We start from the raw sequence: 21,117 nt of genomic DNA, 5'->3' as shown, positions 1-21,117 counted from the left end.
GTATTTAAAAAAAATACAAAAGAAATCCCATTATCGCTGTACTAATTGTATTTTATTTGAGAAATATGGTTCAATTTTGAAAAGGCAGTACTTTTGACTGACAGTGGACATAGCAGCAGCAGCAAGCATGGTGATTCATAAAATGAACCATTGAGGCTATGGGAAGCACAGGAAAAAGTGAGATGAGCAGATGAAACATACCACACAGTAGCATTTCTTTTTTCTGTACATGCAGTTTGGTGGTTTTTTTCCTGTGCTTTTAGCAAGAGGAAAGGCACTGATTGCACCATCCCACTCAATGAGAAATAAGATATAAATTACAGTGTACAAATACTGATTATGCTTCTAGAACCCTACAGGAAGAAGCAATGCTATTTTGTCTTTGGCTGTGTGGGCCTGCCTTATCTTTCACCATAAGAGATTAAATTCTATAATCCTATTTTAATAAATTAGGATGCAAGGGCCATGCATAGCAGAAGGAAAAAGGAGCTGAGACTTAGAGTTGGAAAGACAAAGCATTCTTATGGGGGAGAGGGGAGGGGAGGATTCAGCACTGGAGATTTTTTTTTTTTTGAGTATTTGTTGGTCTTTTGTCCTGAAAGCTTTTTTTTTTTTTTTCCCCCCCCTGGTGTTGCATCCTGTCACTCTCCTCTTTAACACGAGGATCAGGCAATTTGGAGTTAGCTAGAAGATACCTATAGAAACTCTTTCAGTATGTTGATGACACCCAGCTTTTTATCGCCACTTCATCCCATACAGACAGTGTGGTAAAGCATGCTTTCAAAAGCTTGGTAGGTATTGGGTCATGGATGACAGCAAGTTGATTGAAGTTCAGCCTATGCTAAGGTGATGAGAGATTATGAAAAAGTTACATCGGGCCCCTTTGACAGTGTGCATCCATGAGTTCACTTGAGTTCCTAATTTGGGAGAATCTTGTTAGATTCCCTAGTGTTTTTAGACAAAAAATAGCTGCAGGGACCAGGATGGCTTCCTTTCATCTGCAACAAGTCAAGATACTCTCTTGGTGGGGATCTCACTATTATGATTGAATCCTTTGTTGGCTCAATATTAGATTACTACAGTGCACTCTATTTTCACCACAAAATCCATTTGAAAATGGAAGCTAGGGCAAAATACAGCTGCCAAATTGTAGAGTATGAGCACGTGAAATCTGTACTCTGGTATCTACACTGGTGGAATGTTTCTGATTACATGGTGCTGGCTTGACCTTCTAAGCCACCTTCTCCTTTATCACATCAAACATAAACTGCTTGTAAAAAGAAAAGGAGGACTTGTGGCACCTTAGAGACTAACCAATTTATTAGAGCATAAGCTTTCGTGAGCTACAGCTCACTTCCTCAGATGCAAACTGCTTGTATTCACTGTCAAGGTCCTTCACAGTCAATCACCATGGTATCCATCATTTCTCATTGAGCTGACAAGGCTCACTTTTGATTGCCCAGGTGCCAGACTCCACTGACGACTTGCTAAATTTTAAAACCAGCATCTTCATGCTTTCTCCCATGCTGCCCCACGCACTTGGAAGGCATTGCCTGTAAACATCCACAAAGCTACCTCATCTTCAAATCCTTTGCCATGATGCCTATGTAGAACTAGATAGTGGTTAGGCTGCTTGTGTGCAGAGACCACTGCCTACCATGCTAACCAATATTGTCTCATTGTTCACTCATATTTCCCCTTCTGTCTGTATCCATCTCTTGTCTCTTACTTAGGTTGTAAGATCTTTGGGGCAGGGACTGTCTTTGTTCTGTGTTGGTACAGCGCCTGACACAGTGGGATACAAGTTCACGACTGGGGCTCCTAGGCACTATAATAATACGAATAAACAATAATAGAAGTCTTGAGACCTGTTGGTTTGAAAGACTGCATCTCTCATTAGGCAAGAATGCCTCAGTTGTGACCAGCATTTGTGCTCAAGCCCCTTTATAAACACGACTGGAATCAGAGGACCTGGGATCTATTCTTAGCTGGTTGATATTGGGCAAATCACTTAACCACATCATACCTCAGTTTCCCCATCTGCAAAATAGCAACAATAGTATTTGATGATCCCCTTCATAAGGTACTTCAAAACCTTGAATGAAAGGCACTTTGTGATTAAGTATTGCTTTTATTATAAACGAGGGGGCTGTCTCAGCAGCAGCATTTTGTGAGGGTGCTTGATTCTGGAATTCTATTTTAAATATTAGAATAGTTTTAATTCAAACTCCTAACCCTAGAAAGAACGGAACCATTTTTCTTTTAGTAGTAGATGCTGTCTGTTGGCTCTATATACTATTCTCACCCACCCCTGAAAACAAATATCTTTTGTGTTTTGAAAGATTACATTGACAACAATTACTTGTTTAGGTCTTACATGCCATTGTTGTTTGTTCTGACTGGAAAATATTTTTCATTATAAATCTCACGGACCAGAAATCAGGATACAGTAATAGATGTCTTACATTACTTCGCAGTTTTTAAATACTGACTATAAAATGCCTTTAGTGTTTGAGAGGGGGATGCTGAATTACCCCATCATTCACTTCTTGACCTTTCTGCTCCAACTGGCAACAAGCATACCAATTGTTTCTGAATAGAAACTGGACTGAAACCAGCTGGCTGTGGCTGAGTGAGGGGTGGGTGATTTGTTGAGGAGATGGGGGAGTGTTCAACAGTCAGGAGTGGGTTAGAGTCGCTTTGCTCAACAGTTGGAACAGGATTGCTGGGGGGAGAGGAGGGAGAGCTTTTCAGAGAAGGAATTGTAGGAGGATTCCATAGAAGAGTTGTTCAGGTCAGATTCCAGAGCAGTATATTCACTGAACTACACTAAAGATGAAGTTGAGTCTGCAGTATTTTAAGGGATACATCTGGTGATGTTACAGACTAGATCCCATTTCTTTGTAATGCAAGCTGGTCAGTCTGGCACTGTTCTGTTAGCTTTTTTTTTCTTCTTGAATGAAGAGTGAGTAACTTGTTCCATTCTGTGACCCCCCCTCCCCCCGACATTCAAGGGTTGTCAAAATTTTGACAGCTAATATTTTGTGAATTGAAGTGACCTTTTTAAAATACTATGTTCTGGCCACATGGCCACCCCTTTCCTCTCTGGATTTTGGGACAGTAGCCAAGGCAAATACAGAATACTGAAAAGATTAGTATCACATTATCATAACTCAGATAGTCACAGAGTGATTCCTCATTCTTCTGACAAAGCTCCTCACAAATAAAGGAGGCTAGATGTACCGACAATTCACTTGGGTTTATTTATAGGCACTTACAAACATTTTACCTTCTATGTCCCATTTTCAAAAATGACTTGGGCACTTAGGGTCAGATATTCAAAGATACTTAGGCCAAAGTTGCTGATAGGTGCCTAGCCTGCATAGGCACTCTTGAAAATCACACTAGGCACCTGGGTCCCATTGATTTCAGTGTATTATTAAAACTGGTAATGAAGCTTTGAATGATTGGAATGTTAAAATAAATGGTTATCTATTTAGGAAGGATGAAATGTACAAAAAGGGAAGGAAGTAGCACTCTACTTCAAAAACAGCATTACCTGTTTGAGTCACTGCTAATTCAGAAGCAAATAATCTTGAATGCTTATAGATCGATGTGCTATCAAAGCACAAGATGGGGTATTAGTTGGTGTCTGTCACAGATCATTAAATCACACTAGAAAACAGCTTGATCAACTTATTTAAGAACACATCTGTAATGTGTATGGGGGGTGAGGGGAAAAGCTGTGTTATGTGGGACTTCAATCTGGGTGACCAACTGGAAGCCTCAGGGTGCAATAGTAAAACATCAGAAAACTATAGATTTCCTAACTCAGTGTTGCATCCAACATAGGGGAAACCTATATTAGTCCTCATTTTGATAAGTTAAGAGGAATTGATCACAGAACTAAAAATTAGTGGTTGCTTTGGTGCATTTGAGCTTGACTTGATTTCATTCGTTGTGTGCAAACAGGATAAAGTCCAAACCAGCACTTAGGAATTTAAAAGGGCCAATTTCACAAAGTTGAAAACAATTATAACCAAATTATCTGGGAGAAAAAAAAATCAACAGAAAAATGTGAATAATTGGCAACTGCTAAGAATATTTTACTAGATACCTGAGAATCCTCAATCAAGGAAGAATACTACAATGATTAAAAAGTTAACATGGTTTAGAGTGGAAATGAAAGCAACTATAAAATTTAAATATATAACACATGGAAAAAGGGGGAAGTTGATAGCAATGTACATAAACTGGAAGCTAAAGAATTGTAGAAAATAAAATGGAAAAGAAAGATACCAAGAGAAATCAATGGCTAGCAGAGTAAGGAGTTTAAGCGTATTAGAAACAGAAGGAATTCTAAAAATAGTATCCTACCATTATTTGCCTTTTCTGCATTATTGACAAATTGTACCATTTCCATGGATGTTCAATAAATACTTGTTTTGTAGTTAGGGATAGGCTATGAATACATCACTCTTCCCCTATGATAATGAAATACTTTCAATTCCAACAATAACTCAGGATGTTAAATAGCTGCTATAGTTAGAGTCAAAGGTGTATGCAGAGAGCCAAAGGTGTAAGGGGCTGTTGCCACCCAACTTGCTCTCTGCTCCTTTGCACCACATTATCACGATCCTAAAGTAGAAGGGAGAATCAGGGAATGTGTATGTGCAGAACACATTTTGTACAATAGTTACCATACCATTTTAGTGAAAGAAAAAAGTTACGTGGTGATGAACATATATTCCACTTCAGGTGACTCGCCAGCAATTCCCATGTCGATGGCTGAACTTCAGAACCATTGAATAATAACCTAAACACCAACATGCTGAAGTTTGCATTAGCTCAGGAAGTCTGGATAATGGCTTAGCACCTTGAGAAGGTTTGCCTAGATCATGTAGCAGCCCTGCAGATGTCTACAAGAGACATAGCTTGAGGCATTCTGGAATAAGCCATTATCCTTGTTGGAGGAATGAGTTTAGCAAGGTCATGGCAATATTTTTATAAACTCAAATACCCAAAGGAGACAGTCTTTGAGCTGAGACAGGTTGTCTTTTAACTCTCTAAGCATATGCTACAATCCACCAAGAAGATGCTCTGAACACTTTGGTCCAATTGATAGAAGATAATGCTCTACAGCTATACAAGGTATGAAAGCTCACTTCACTTTTATTTGCATGAGGCTCAGGACAAGAGATGGGCAGCTAAATCTGATTCAAATGAAAAGCTGAAATTATTTGGACATAATTTCAGGATGGGGCCTCTGAGTAACTTTGTTTATGAAATACCATGAATGGCTGGCTCGCTAAGAGATCCTGCAGCTCTGAAACTCTAACAGCGGTAACTGCTATCAAAAAAGCAGTTTCCATTGACAGGACTGATAAAGACTGTGGCAGACCAGGTGCCAGCTTATGCCAAGCCCCTAGGCCTCACTGAACAGTGACAAATGCATAGGTAGAAGCCTGTTTGCTATTAGATTTATAGAGGTGTGTTTGAACTTTATGAAATGTTTGTAGGATGCTGCATGCATTAATCTCACTTTTAAAATCTGTATCCCATGTTATAAGACACTAGTTAAGGGTTTTTGCTCTAATTATTAAAGCATTTTCTATGAAACCAGAAACCCCCATAGTCAGAGAAGCATTACCAACTGTGAAATACTAGTTTCTGATGAGGTGTCATCTCCTGCCCAACAAAAGAAGGGCTATACCAGACAAACTGTTTTTGTCCACTGATGTTCAACAGGTTTTGTTTTCCCCACACCAATTAAGAAGGGATGTGCACAAATGCTTGTCCCATCATGGCTTGAATTCATGGAGAAGGAAATAAAAATCCCTGTCAAGAAGAAACTATCAGAATGTTGCTTGGAATTTGGAGAGGGCAATATTTCTAAGAATAAGCAAGGAATCTCCAAGCTGCTTAACTTAGTTTAGCCCTAAAGGACACAGAGCTTGTACACTGTATACGACTTTTTGGAACCTCAGTCTAACTCATATGTTTACTTGCTTTAACCTTGTAAATAACTCATTTCTTTTTCCTAGTTAATAAACCTTGAGTGAGTTTTTATTATAGGATTGGCTACAAGCATTGTCTCTGAGAGATCTAGGGTGCACTTGACCTGGGGTAAGTGACTGGCCCTTTAGTACTGGGAGTAATCTGAATATTATGATTTTTGGTGTAAGGGACCAACTATGACAAGGGAGACCTGTCTAGGTGGCAAAATAGACTGTCAGACTGTCTGTGACTCCACATTAAGGCTGTTAGAATGCCTGAGGGATTCACACTTGATACTGGGTTGGTGAAATGTAAGTATAGAACACAACAAATTCAGGGTTTATGCCCTGGTTTGTAACAGTCTACCCTGAGGTTGGTACTCACAGCCATGAGCCACTCCACACAGCTTGACAGACTGTCACCATTAGTTCAAATGGGGGTCCTACTGAGCAAGACAGAACTAAGTTCAGGGGGGAACTGGAAATGACATGAGGATCATCTTAGACAAGACTTCTAAGGAATTTTTGTTACCATTGGGTGTGAGAACCGAGGAACTATTGATGGGTGGGTGAAAAGTTGAAATGGCCATCAAATGAATTAACACCAAACTAATTGAGAGATGTGCAGGTTTCAGATTGAATGAATGGTCCAGCATATGCATAACTTCAGTGTGAGAAGCTGAGAAACCATGAGACTGAGCCTAGACTGAACCTTTTCCTTTGAGCTGAATATAACTCTCATTGAGTCCTCTCTAGTGCTGTGAGTCCTGTGAGATGAGCTAAATCGTTGATCAGCCAGAGATGAGATGAAGGCTCTGTAAATCTGGATACAGAGTGACCTTGATTTTGAGATGGAAGATCTTCCATCAGGGGCATGATCAGCAACTGTACTGAGAATTGCTAGAGATCAACTAAAATACCAAATAGCCATTATCACAGAGGGAATCCCAGGTGAGTGCCCTAACCATCATGGTATAGAATCATTGGCCCAGTGACTATTTATCCAAAGACTTGCTCTTTAACCCTTGGTTCCCTAGTGTGGGGCTTATATACCCATCACATACCTTCCCTCTCTGGCTAGGACCCAGAGGCAGGTCTTCCTCCTGTCACCTCCTCCATCCCAAGAAAAGAAATTAGTGTTTGTGTGCCTTTCCCAGATGATGGCGTACCTGCAAGTCATAGGACTGCAGAGAAAGGTACCCTTTTGTGATCTGGGCATTGGTGTCCTTCATGGAGTTTAGCCAGTGGAGGTGGGCCATGGTCTGTAGTGTATAGAACAGAGTTCTTTAGGAGAAATCTCTGGCCCATTTTACAGCCAGGGCTTCTTTCTTGATCATCAGGTAGCCCACCTCTGGAGGGAACATCTGTTTACTTGTGAATAGGATCAGATATTCTTTGCCCTCGACCTCTCAGGACCACATCTGACATGTCCATTTGTGGAATGGATTGTTTCATGAAGTCAGGGTGGAAGAGAACTGGCCCCTGGATTAACTGGTTCTTTAGACTTCTGAAGGCCCTGTCACCAGCCTCCATCCACTGCTCCTCCTTCAGGGCTGGTGCCTTCCCACAAGTTGGTAAGAGGGGTGGCTACTGTGGCAAAGTTGGCCTGTAATAGCCAGCCAAGCCTAGGAATCCTAGAAGATTAGAGTTGGAAGAGACCTCAGGAGGTCATGTAGTCCAACCCCGTGCTCAAAGCAGGACCAACACCAACTAAATCACCCTATCCAGGACTTTGCCAAGCCAGTTCTTAAAAATCTCTAAGAATGGAGATTCCACCACCTCCCTCAGTAACCCATTCTAGTGCTTCACCACTCTCCTAGTGAAATAGTGTTTCCTAATATCCAACCTAGACCTCCCACTGCAACTTGAGACTTACTCCTTGTTTATCATCTGCCACCACTGAACAGCTGAACTCCATCCTCTTTGGAACCCCCCTTAACGTAGTTGAAGGCTGCTATCAGATCCACCCTCTTTTCTGCAGACTAAACAAGCCCAGTTCCCTCAGCCTCTCCTCATAAGTCATGTGCCCAACCCCCTGATTTTTATTGCCCTCCACTGGACTCTCTCCAATTTGTTCACATACTTTCTGTAGTGGGGGGCCCCCCAAAACTGGATGCAATTCTCCAGGTGTGGCCTCACCAGTGCCAAATAGAGGGGAATAATCACTTCCCTCTATCTGCTGGCAAGGCTACAAATGCAGCCCAATATGCTGTTTCCCTTCTTGGCAACAAGGGCACATTGCTGACTCATATCCAGCTTATCATCCACTGTAATCCCCAGGTCCTTTTCTGCAGAACTGCTGCTTAGCCAGTTGGTCCCCAGCCTGTAGCAGTGCATGGGATTTTTCCTATGTAAATGGAAAACTCTGCACTTGTCCTTTGTTGAACCTCATCAGATTTCTTTTGGCCCAATCCTCCAATTTGTCTAGGTCACTCTGGACCCTATCCCTACCCTCCAGCATGTCAACCTCTCCCCCAAGCTTAGTGTCGTCAGCAAATTTGCTGAGGGTGCAATCTATCCCATCGTCCAGATCATTAATGAAGATGTTGTACAAAACCAGCCCCAGGACCAACCCCTGGAGCACTCTGCTTGATACCGGCTGCCAACTAGAGATCAAGATGTTGATCACCACTCATTGAGCCTGACAATGTCATACCTGGTTTTTTTGGCTGACTGCATCAGGCAATTTCCCAGCACTTGGTCCTTGTCTGCTGGGGGAGCAGCCAGCTCTGCCCCATAGTGTATCTGAGGTATGTCACCGATCTGTCTGAAGTAGCACTTGGCAGGGTTCACTATAAGTCCTGCCCTCTCAAGGGCTCAAACAATTGTGGTGACATGCAGTATGTGATCTTCCCCATTACAGCTATAGGTGACTGTCATCAATGAATGTGGCTGTGTACTGATCACAGGGCCACAGTACCTAGTCCATCCACTGCTGAAAGGTGGCCAGAGTGGACTCAGCCTTTCCCAGTCTCTTGGGTAGCTCACCCACCTGGGGCATTGGGTATGTGCAGAACGTCAATATCTCATTGACTTTCTAAAAGTCAGGGCAGAATCACATCAAGCCATCAGCTTTTGGAACCAGCACAATCCAATTCCTCCTTTTACTGTGGGACATGTTAACAACTCCAGGTTAGCAGAGCTTGTAGTTTGTGGACCACATTCCTTGGCAAGGGTAGGTGACACTGGCATAATCTTGGCTCTGGTGATGGTGATGGTGGTCGCAAAGTGATGGTGGGTTAGAGCTTTCCCCAGGAGGGCCAACAACAGCCTGGGGAATGCCTGAGTCAGTGGCAGCATTTGTGCTCATTGCATCAGGTAGAGCTCTGTCTCCATTGGCATGGAGCCTGGGTTCAGAGATGTCATGGCTTGAGGCCCCCCACTTTGGCTATGGTGGGTACGGTGCTACCAGTGAGTCCTCCTGAGATTTCAGGCCTTTAAGAGGTTGAAATGATATGTTTGCATCTCTCCATTTTCCAGGCAGATGGATCTCCCAGTCTACAGGTCCTACCCTCACTGCTTCAAATGGCCCTTGCTACTGGGCCAGTAGTTTAGAGTTTGCTGTTGGGAGTAACACCACCCTGTCTCCAGGTTCACCCCATCACAAGTCCCCTCTGTTGGGGGTGTTTTTTTGTTTTTTGTGTTCTCTCCCTTCTATATCTACTGTATTTTATCACAACAATTTGTATTCAACCCAACTCAAAACACCTACACAAGCCTAATGGGACTCACTTACCTACTTCACTTCAAGCATATATGAAAGTATTTGCTCGATCAGGGATCTAACAATATATTTTTTGAAATAAAAGTTTTAACAGTTAAAGTGCAGGAGGTTCTTGCTTAATGTGCATCTCTCTTTCAACATAATGACTAGAGGTTGTTGGGAACTGGCATTTCCATTCTGTAGGAAATTCTGACATTTAAATTTAGTTCTGAATCAGAAACATCAACATTTCTTATGAAATGAAAATTCTGAAATTTTGACTCCAGACCATCAAAACATTTTGAGTGTCAGTGTTTCATTTTGTTTTGGCTTTTGTTTGTTAATCTGGTATTGAAAGGAAGCTATAAGTGAAAATGACTCTGACCCCTTCCCCTAGAAAACCTTGTCAAAATCATGTTTCTGCAAAACATTTGGATTTTTGACAAAACTGTATATTTTGACCAACTATTCCATCAAAATTTGTATAACGAGCTCTAATGATGTAGTTTCTACTTAGTGTGCAATGTCTGAGGTCACTGTCATTCCCCCTTCCTCCATAAGGTGTAGTTTCTACTCTCAGGAATACTCTATTTGTCAGGTATTGTGCTCCTACTCGCACTGAAAATCTCTTCCTTTACCTCTACTACAGACTAGTATTTGTTTCTGTTGCTAGAAATACTGGTACTTTTTTTAATCTTTGTTTTTTGGTGGGTTCCTCCCCCACCTCTTGCGCTATAGATAAGCGGCAGCATACAAAGCTTTGCACATGCATAAGTGTTTGCCTGACTGGTATTCTAGTGTCCTAAAAATCTATAGGTATCTGTCCTCAGGCATTTTCTGAGGTCTGCATAGGAGTCCCTTTAACTCAGTCAGTAATGGGACCATTATGGTTTGTAGATACTGCTGTCTAGTTTTATACAACTGTTTTTATGATATTGTACCTTTTTTGCTTTTTACATAACAAATGTAATATGAAGGAACAACATGGGCACAGGGCAGTCCAAATAATGTTTTTTACTTCCTGGATCCTGTACAACTTACAAAGCCTAGCTACACTGCAGTTCTGGGAGGGTTCTGGTGCCTTCTGAAACAGAGGACAATGAAGCCACTAGAAGGTGTCAAATCATTTCTAGGGATACCACCAAATTCCTGTACACAGCTAACTGATACCCTTTAAAGATGAAGTACAAATCAAAAGACAAATAGCATATAAACTTATACTTAGCTGATGCTCAATCTTCTCACTGTAGGAAGCATTCAGCACAAAAACACTTTTTTAACTTCCTCTTTTAAGATACCTCCCCCTTTACTGTAGAATCAGTGATTCTACAAACTCTGTGGTCCTTACTCAAGCACAACTGCTATTGTGTTCAGGGGAGTCTTTTGTTCAATCAAGGACTGCAGAATTTGGCCTATGGGTTACAACTAGACTTTTGGTATTTGCTGTCACAGTATGACACTGATACTATCTGGGATACTTATTTTCAGAGAACCAGGAAGTACCAAGTGGTTTACAGAGGGAAAAATATTTTAAAAGTGAGTTCAGTGTTTGTTTCATGGCCTTACCCGAATAGTCATTAGTGACTATTAGCGGAGTTGTCCCTTGGGTACAGCAAATCAGGGTGACCACTCCTGGCCCTGCTCTTTGGGAGGCTCAACAGGCCAATGCAATTGGCTGGCGTGATTGGTCCCAGAAGTGACAGATTCGTCTCTTTCACCCCAGGCCCTGCACCCCACTAGGGACAGCCCTGGCTATTAGTCACAATGATCAGGGATGCAATCCCATGCTCTGTGTCCTTAAACTCCGATTGCCAGAAATTGGAAGTGGACAATGGAGTGGATTGCTTGATAAAGTACCCTGTTCGCTTCCTCTGAAGCATCTGGTACTAGCCACTGTCAGAAGACAGAATACTGGGCTAGATGGACCATTGATCTGACCCAGTATGGCCATTCTTATGTTCTTACCCTGTTCTTCATGCTGAGTAATGAAAACTGTTTAGCACTTAATTTTAATTAATCATAGATTTAACTTTTGATTTGCAGTTCACCTTTAAAGAATAACTGAGCTCTTTTTGCACAGCACAACAATCTGAAAGTAAATAAGCTAAGAAGGACAGTCCAGTAGGAATAAGCTGTGGAAGGTAACTAAAATTAAAAGTTTTAATTAAAAATGACTTTTCTAAATCTACAGATTATGCTGGCCATTCTTCTTGGAAAAATTACACTGTTTGTGACAGACATAGGCATTGCACTCTTTCAGAACTTGTAAAACCAGCTCTAGCCTACTTTCATACTGCCTTAATAATTAAGAGGAGCATCTATCCTTAAAGAATTTTTTAATTCAATTAAGTTTAAGGATAGAAGCTCTTCTAACTCTTGTTAAACCAATATGAAAGCTGGCTGGAGACTATTTTACAAACTGACATTGGAATTTCTCTGCTAGTGTCAGAAATGTTATACTTTATAGGCAGATGGTTGTATGCCAGGATTAGCTTGAGAAGTGTCATTTGTAATTAAAAACAAACAAAAAAACCCCACCTCTTTATCTAAGCAATCATAACCCCTGTCTGGTATTTCCTGGCAGTTACTGACCAGCTGGAGTTGTTGAGTTAAAGATCCAAGGCTTTAACTGGCAGGAAATGATCTTCTAGATGGTCCTTATGCCTGTTAATTTTTTAAAATATTTTTATGGTTTAAGAAATAAAGCTCATTTTTAAAGTAATTTCTGATGCAAACTTAATTGTTGCCATGGACACTCTGTTTATAGTCCCAGGCCCAGATTCTGAGTCAAGATCCACCCAGAGAGGCTGCTGGGGTGGGGAACAAGTCAAAGAGCTGGTTATAGCGATTCACAGGCTGACCTGGCCCTGGGCCCTAGCATAAATTAGAGCAGACTTGAGCTGCTTTGATTTGTCAGCTTTTATCTCCATGTAACAGGTATGGGTGGGGATCTGGGCAGCAAAGCAGGGTGTGAGTGAAAGTACTTTTGGGCTTGGAATCAGGAGGTGAATCTATTGGAGTATGATGCTATCTCACCAACATAGTTTCCGCTGCTCATTGAGCTAGTTCTATTATATTGACAGAGCTCACTCCTGTTGACATAATGTGGCTACACAAGTGATCTTACAGCAACACAGCTGTATTGGTGCAGCTCTTAATTTCATTTTGTACTTTTCCATTTATATCTAAATTAAATCTTGAGATAGGATCTCCTTTTCAACTGGGTCATGATCAATTGAGCTCCAGTCTTTCACAATCTCACATAAATACATCCATATGCCAGTGCTGTGAAGGATTTCACTATTTCCTGGGACAGATACTTAAGGGAAAGTTCACAGCTGCTGAAAATCTATTTTTCCAAGTTTATTTTTAAACATGACACAAAGTTGTGCTTATATGATTAAGCTCCATTACCCACTACCTCAATCCTTCTTCAGACTCACTGTGTATTTTTAGGATCAAGCCTTCCTAGGAGGCTCTCTTAGCTTGGCAATAAATATATCTCTAATATGAAGATAAACAAAGACTTGAGGACAGGGTTGGCTCTAGGTTTTTTGCTGCCCCAAGCTACGAGAGCGCAACTGTCCAAGCCCCTCCTCCCCTCCCCCCCCCACAAAAAAAAAAGGGTGGCCGGAATGCTGCCCCAGAATTGTGCCACCCCAAACACATGCTTGCTTTGCTGGTGCCTAGAGCCAATCCTGCTTGAGGAATTAAGATTCTTTTTTCTGTTTGTAGAATCCTCCAACATGCTGTTTCAGAATACTGATGTAAATCAGCCACCATTGGTATTAAGAAGTTGAATTTTGTATCACTAATAGAATTACTTTCCAATAATTATTTGATGGAAATACCCATTTCATCTAAGTATCACTCTTGTGTCTATGGAACTTCATGTGGATTTGGCAGGACATCCTTTAGTTTAACATTCTAATCTAAGACATATGACCCAACATCTTAATGATAGGCTAAGACAGCTGTCAGATGAACTCTTAGGGAAACTTCCCTTTATCCTCCATCTCTGACACCTGCAGGAGGTACTCAAGTAGTTTTTTCTTTGTGGTTTTTTTGTTTTTGTTTTTTGGTATGAAGCATGTAAATGGATTAATTAGAGCTTTTTTGCACTAGACCACAAACAGTTTTTGCAGATACTAATACTTTCCATAGACATACTGTCTTGGTTTTTTTTTCTTTCTTGGCTGGTAGATGCCCACTAGATATTTCTTGTTGGACTAATCCCAAGCCTGCAGGGTTTCTTGAAACAGGAGACAAGCCCCTAACAGACCTTGCTTTATATGTAAAACTTAGTGGACTGAGTGGTGGCTGCAAACAATGGCGAAAACAACATGGGAAAACCAAGTCTTAGTTGTCTGCACGTTCCTCGATTTCCCCACTCCGGAGGCAGTGAGGCATTCAAATGACAAGAGGCTACAAAGAATCTCTGGTGCCAGGTTGCCAAAAGGAAACCAGACAACTCTCTCAGTGTGCACTTATAACTGCAGAATACTGACAAGGGAGGAATCTATTAAACCATCTCATGGAGGAAAAGGCAAAAACAACCTGCAATGTGCTGGGTGTTTGTGAAACATGATGAAAGAAGGAGATAGAAGTCAGCTGGAGGGATGGAAGCACGGTCCTTCTAGGAAAAGGAGAAGGCAGGAGGACAGTTGGAGTCAGATTCATCATAAACAAAGAATGGTCTTGAAAAATTCTCATTACATTTTAAGTCATTGCATATCAGGGTTCTTTACCTCCAACTGAACTGAAATAGTACCCTCAAATCATCCAGATCTATGCTCCCACAAGTGTATGCGAAGATGATGTGAAAGGATTCTATCAGGAATGGGAGGGAACCCTTGCCCAGAGTTCCACATATATGATTGTGATGGGAGATTTTAACACTAAGGTTGGAAGAGGGAGAGAGGGCAAAAAGTTCATAGGAAGGTACAGTATCAGAGAATGAAAGGTGTGAGGAGAACAACTAGCTATATTGGCAGAGACTAGGAGAATGTTCATTGGTATGATCCAGGTCCATCTTCTGTTGGCCTTCTTTTGGAACCAGGTGTTACCAAACACAGGCAAAAAATGAAAGATTATTTTCTGACCAATAGACAATGCATTGTGCAGGATATTTCAGTAGTGCCATCATTCAATATTGGCAGTGATCATCGCTTATTGAGAGCGAGCCTATTGAGAGCTGTGTTAGGGCAGCAAAAAATGGTCGCTGTCAAAGATTGAACATCAGCTGTCACACAGAGGGCAATGGAACAAACCATTTTTGGGCATTGCGCTCCACGATCACATCCCCAATGAAATAATTAGGCAGCAGTCTAGAGTGCGAGATGTTATTGAAAGCAGGCTCAGCAAAATGCAGCGGGCGGGACGTGGCCCAACTCAGTGACAACAGACGGACTGCAGCTATATCAGAGTGGTATCCGCGAGAACAGAAATGGCCATGCTGTCGGCCTCCAAAGAGGTGGGATGACTTCCTCATAACAAGGAGATATGGACAAGCATGGTGAAGGATGTCTAGAGCGAGAGAAGATTGGAAGATGTGTTGTGTTGTGATCAGCTCAGTCTCAACCGATAAAGGACTGACAGTCTACGCAGTGGACTGATTGCTGTTATGGAATATCCAGTCTCCAGAGTTTTGAATGAAGACTGGTAAAGCAGATGGCCCAAAAGAGGCTCTAGGTCTTAAATGGTGGACAGCACAGAACCTTTTGAGAACCATTACATTAGTGCTTTCGGGGCTACTTCTCTCCATAACAATAAATAAACCTGTAGTTCCTGGAGAAATTGAGAACTCTGGGTGAAGAATTCATCCCCATGAGCTGCCTGTCCTAGGTAGGATACATCATGGTTACGGTTACAATTTAGCAGTCCCTGCATTTCCACCACGCCAGAAAAGTTTGGAGGTCCATTTGAGATATGAAGTCTTTGTGTACATTGTGGCCACTTGGACCTCAGAATCCTGAGGTGGTCTAATGCCTTTGAAACTATGATTATTGTTAATCCCTCCTATCATGGACCTGTCTTATAGCTTCTGGTTCTGGCAAGTCCTTTTTTACCTGTTGTTCAATGGTCTGGATGCCAGTCTCAGTCAGGAAAGCTTTGAGATGTCTCACATATATGTATTCCAATTTGTTTCCAGGATGCTGAATAGTTCTCTTGAACCCTAATGACTCCATTACCCTGCTCGTGGGGTGGTCTGAATCTTGGATCTCTTCCTTGATAAGTTGGTAAAGGAACACCCATACTCCACTGTGTAAATATATGGTCACTATCATCAAGCATTTTGTAAAATTGGACAGTGCCAACACCAACTCAAATTGGTGATAGTGTTACAGTATTAGACATATGAGGTATGTGTCAAGTACAGGGTGCACCTGTGACAACAATTTTCAAGGTTGATATTCTGCTCTCCTGTTTAAAACAAAACCCTATTTTGAATTTTTCTTTGACCAAATAAGTGATGGGCCTCAGATGGGCCCGTGTTCTGCCCGTCTCCAGGACTGATGCCCTAAAATCCAGAACTCAGTGGGTCAGCTATTGCCAGACACTTTCTGTCCTCCTCCACCCCATCTCCTTTCGCTCCTGGAAGAGACAGACAAGGCAACATATCCAAGAGGGAGTTAATGTTTTTGGCCTTAGTGAGGGCTTCCAGAGGAAGTTCACACTGCTTCACAAGGATTCTGGTTCTTTAAAGCCTTATCCTGCACTGAAAATAGATACCAGATAGGAAAGCAACATAGCTGAGAGAACAAAATGCCAATGAGCTGAGACAAGCCTTCCTTTTAATTGTTTGTTGCTTTGCAGGCTTGGAGCTGGTGAAGACTCCTTACCAGGTGTAAATAGGTTTTTTTTTTTTTTTTTTTTTTAGGAATTTTTCACTAGTTTCCGATGCAAGGAATTCTAGGAAGCAGTCTAGGCTATAAAAGCCTAGATGTAACTGAAGACAGGATTTAGCTCTTGCTTGTCACTTGAGGATGACTGAAGAGTCTATTTCAAGGGAGACATTATGCAGAAAACCCTGGAACAGCTCTCACAGCAGGGGCACAGATAATTAGGTAGAGCTTATATGTTTGATTTTTTTTCTCACTTTGCAATAAACAGTTTAAGTTTTGCAGGATACTACATCAGGACACTATCAAGATGCCAGCACTTCTATCACAGTATCCTTAATTTAGATGCTCCACTCAGAGAGCAAGTATGACACAAAATTTGTGCCAACTAAAATTTAAAGGCAGTGTTATCTGTTGGATTGGATAGAGCTATCGCTTCATTTATTGGGCAATGACTCTAAATTATTCATACCTGATCTAAGCAGGGCCACCAGAGTGTTCACATGACAGATTAGGAACCAATGTGATTGGATGGCTACCCAATTATCCATCAGTATTTTACCACATCTGATCATTACAAATTAAGCTATTGATTGTCACCATTTTTCTATTTTTGCAAAGAGAGGATGCCTTCTGGCATTTAAAACTGCCTGCAGGGTTGGTGATCAAGGAAAAGAAAACATACAAACATAACCCAGAATAAATGATTCTTACATATATTTTGCTTCCACCTGTAGGAGTCATAATGTAGACTGATCCTCTTATTCTCATTTCTGCCAGTGACTAATCTAACTTCATTCTCCTATCCATACTGGCAAAAGTACCAGAATCATGTGAGGATGATTGATTATAGGTTTAATGAAAGGCCCTGTGTACTCAGGGGCATCATCAGCCTAGATCCTGTGGCAAGGTCCTATGGTTTTTTTAACATACCAGTTAAAAATTTAAAGTTTTAAACAGGAAGATTGTGATGAATTTTATATTTAATACAATCGTCAGAAATATCCCTTTTTATATTGAATTTAGTTTATTTTACCTCTTCCTTGAGGCACAGATTTGTTTTTTGTACTAATGATTCCTACCCATCTATAGGAGTTGCCCGAAGAAGCTGGAGGCTTTAGCAGCTGTGGAGGGGGCAAGTGGGCCTTTAACAATGGAGTAGCAAGAAGTTTGGGACTGGGAGATAAGCCATTAGCTTCATATTTCTGCTAAAATAAACATCAATAAAATAAGTGTTGACATTAAAGTGGTTGTCGTCATACATCAGCATGAATGCCACATTGAAACAGGATAATTACATCTAACTGTCAGCAGAGTAAAAAAGATAGGACTATATCCATTTTACACTTAGCCATTATGTACAAAAACCTTAAAACAAACTATCAACATAACTTTTATTTTTTTAAAAAAGAAAGCTTAGATGCCAGTGCAAAATTCAGTAGCAAGGGGTGGATTGTGTTAGATATGGTGTGTGCTAGACTGTGAACTATACAAGGCCTTGATTTAATGCAAACATAAATTAAGGACACTTTTGCATAATCCATGTTCTAAGCATGTATGTTCTGTTACACTCCCTGATGAGGGACAGTTTTAGAACTGGAATTTTATGACACTTGCTGCAAAATAACCAACACATGCCCCATTGCTGCTCAGTCCTTTTGGAACACATGCAACTTTGCTGCTGCACACCAGAGCTACCCCCATTGATCCTTTCAGGAGACTGTCAATCCTTAAAGGGACAGAGTACAGGTAAATCAAACGCTCATATTCCCTTATGAGTGCTACATATGCACTTTTGATCCTTTAGGGAAAGGAAAAGGAATAATGCTGAAAAAGATGTAGTAGTATTCATGACATCTCTTAAAATAGGAAACTGTCATTTATATAATCTACTGTGGCATGTCTGTCTCCATTTGTGTAATTTAAATGAGATTGTGCATCAACTGTTTTATAGAATGGAAAAACTAACTATAGTAACTAGCAAATTATGACTAAGACTTTGAAAAATACCTTCCTAAAATAAGGCTTCGAAGCCAAGATTTTCAAAGGTATGCAATGGCTGTCTGTTAAGCATCTAACATAGTGTCTAAGGTCCTTCTAGTTACCTGTGCCATTTTCAGAAGGGGGGATAAGCATGAATCAGGTCTTACTGGCATATTTCTGGGGACAAATAAGTTGTAAAAATTCTATGTCTAATGGGAAATGAGGAAAAATTCTGAAAGATATGCTGGCACCTAATTTGAGCTTTTTGAATGGGAACCACACTGACCTCATCAGGGGACCTATGGGATTGGTATACAGGTGATGCCTCCTAGGGGCAGTATAAATCCTGGTTCATGCCCCTTGTAACCCAATAGAGTGTGCGGATGCACTGGATATTTGCACATATAGAACATTAGGCAGGGTCAGCCAACAATTACCTTTCCAGGAGCAGGACCAGGTAGTCTTCACCAAAATATTGTGTGCATAAATTTAGATATTTATTAGGCCTTATCTACACAGCTAGTTACTGCGTGGTCAGCCAGTGTGTGAATCTACAGTGCACCAGCTTGCTGTGCAGTAACATCCCATGAGGACCCTGTTGTAGTGCAGTGAAAGACCTAGAGTATGGGTCGGCACGCTACAGTTTCAAGAAGTATTCTAAAAATTCCATCCCATAATCCTTATTTAGGATCGCCCTAAAGACTACAACCTAACTGTAGTGCTCATTTTTAAAAATTTTGGCCTGTCATTATGCGTGTAGTACAAAGGAGAGCTGTACAAACAGGGTCCTTTTCATTCAGATCTGGAGGACAAATCCTGGCCATCACAGGGTGTAGTGGAGAAATCTGAGGAGAATGTTCTGATTTCAAACAAATGACATTTACTCCATAGTTTAATCTATTATTGAAAAATTATCACATACATTGCTAAAGAAGCATTATTTTTATGCTGAAGTGAGACTTTTCCAGTTTTCTTAACTAATCCTAATTGGGTTAAGTGAGTTAGGTGTTATGCCCTTTTTTATATTAATAATAAATTAACCATATATTAAGCCACTTGGCCAAAGTGTTCTCCCTCCTTGCACCCCCCACACCCAAATAGGTTAGTTATTTGGTTTTGTAGTTTAAATGCTGTGGGCTTTTTTTTTTCCCCCCATCACACCCACCACGTAAGATACTTATGTGTGGAAATTACATATTAGTTAAAATCTAATTCTCCCAAACACACTTGTGGGCAGAGAGAAATATCACCTTGATATTTACTTCAATGATAGACCTATGCAGTCTCTCTGGAGCTGTGAAATTGTTATCTAGGACATAGTAATCAAAAGGGGAGGTGATCATTTAAATTCCAACATGCACAAAGCCTTGCTCAATGAAGGTCACTTATAAATCAAATCAATGTCATTTCATAAACACCCCTAAACAACTGTACTCCATTATCTAAATGGGAAACAGAGCTGTTAATGGGTATCTAAGGACTGAAATCAATTTAGCTTATAGGCACTCAGCTGTTCGAACAGTTGTGAATGTGTCTGAATGTTGTTAAACATTGGTTAGTATTACCATCCCATACACATTTTGTAATGGGGCTAGAATGAAACTTTAAAATCATTGAAGGGTGGGGCTTGCTGATAAAGGTTCAGTTTTCTTTATGCCCCGGGGTGTGTAGAGTTTACCATCAGCTTTATATCAAAGCACTAGCAGTGCTAGGTTCATGAGTCTCTAAGGTGCCACAAGTACTCCTTTTCTTTCTGTGAATACAGACTAACACGGCTGCTACTCTGAAATAGGTTTTGGAGACTTACTCCCGAAGGCACTCTTTGCTTGTGATAATGCTCTGAAGGAGAATGTGACTGGGCTGTAATGTGCAAACAACATACACTATTGCACTGCATGCTTAAAAAGCATCCATGGGAAGAAGAGACTTGGAGCCATGAAGCAGACCTGTAGGGGATGATGCAGATATTTTGAAATGGAGTTTGGAAGTTGCCTAATTATATAGCTCAACTGTCAGTGTCTTTAGCCCAGCTGTGTTTTTCTTGTGATTTTTTTTTTTTTTCATAACGTGATGATGTTACTGGGAAGGGAGAGCCTCTGGTATCAACTACAGCAGAAGTAGAAAAACTCACCAGAACAAAAACAAACATTTTGCTCTCCAAAACAGGTGAGGACCATGTCAGCTCCACTTTTTAGAGGTAATTAGAAAATGTGAAAAATTAAGGGGTAATCAGTCTGGTCAGACTCTACCAATCCACAAAGGTCTGAATGGTACTCCTGGGGGAATTCTGCGTGTGCCTAGAATTCATGTCCCTTGCAGATTTCTTTGCTTCCCTGCAGAAAAATGACTTTCTGACAGGGAAGCAAAGAGAACCTGCAAGAGCAGTCATGCACCACTCCCTAGCAGGCCAGGTACATAGTTTCAGGCACCTGGAGCAGCTGACAGAGACCTAGTGGCTCCTATCCTGAGGCAGAATCAGTTGCTAGTCCCAGCTGAGGACTAGGTAGGAGAGGATTGGACTTCCTCTTCCCCTGCAAGGAGTGGCTGGGGCTTTGTCAGATCCACCCCCAGCTGCAGGAAGCTCGGCATCCTC

This window comes from Lepidochelys olivacea (assembly GCF_965140295.1).
Source record: "Lepidochelys olivacea isolate rLepOli2 genome assembly, chromosome: 5".
Lineage (NCBI taxonomy): Eukaryota > Metazoa > Chordata > Testudines > Cheloniidae > Lepidochelys > Lepidochelys olivacea.
The sequence above is the reverse complement of the archived record's forward strand: the minus strand, read 5'-3'. Positions refer to the sequence as shown.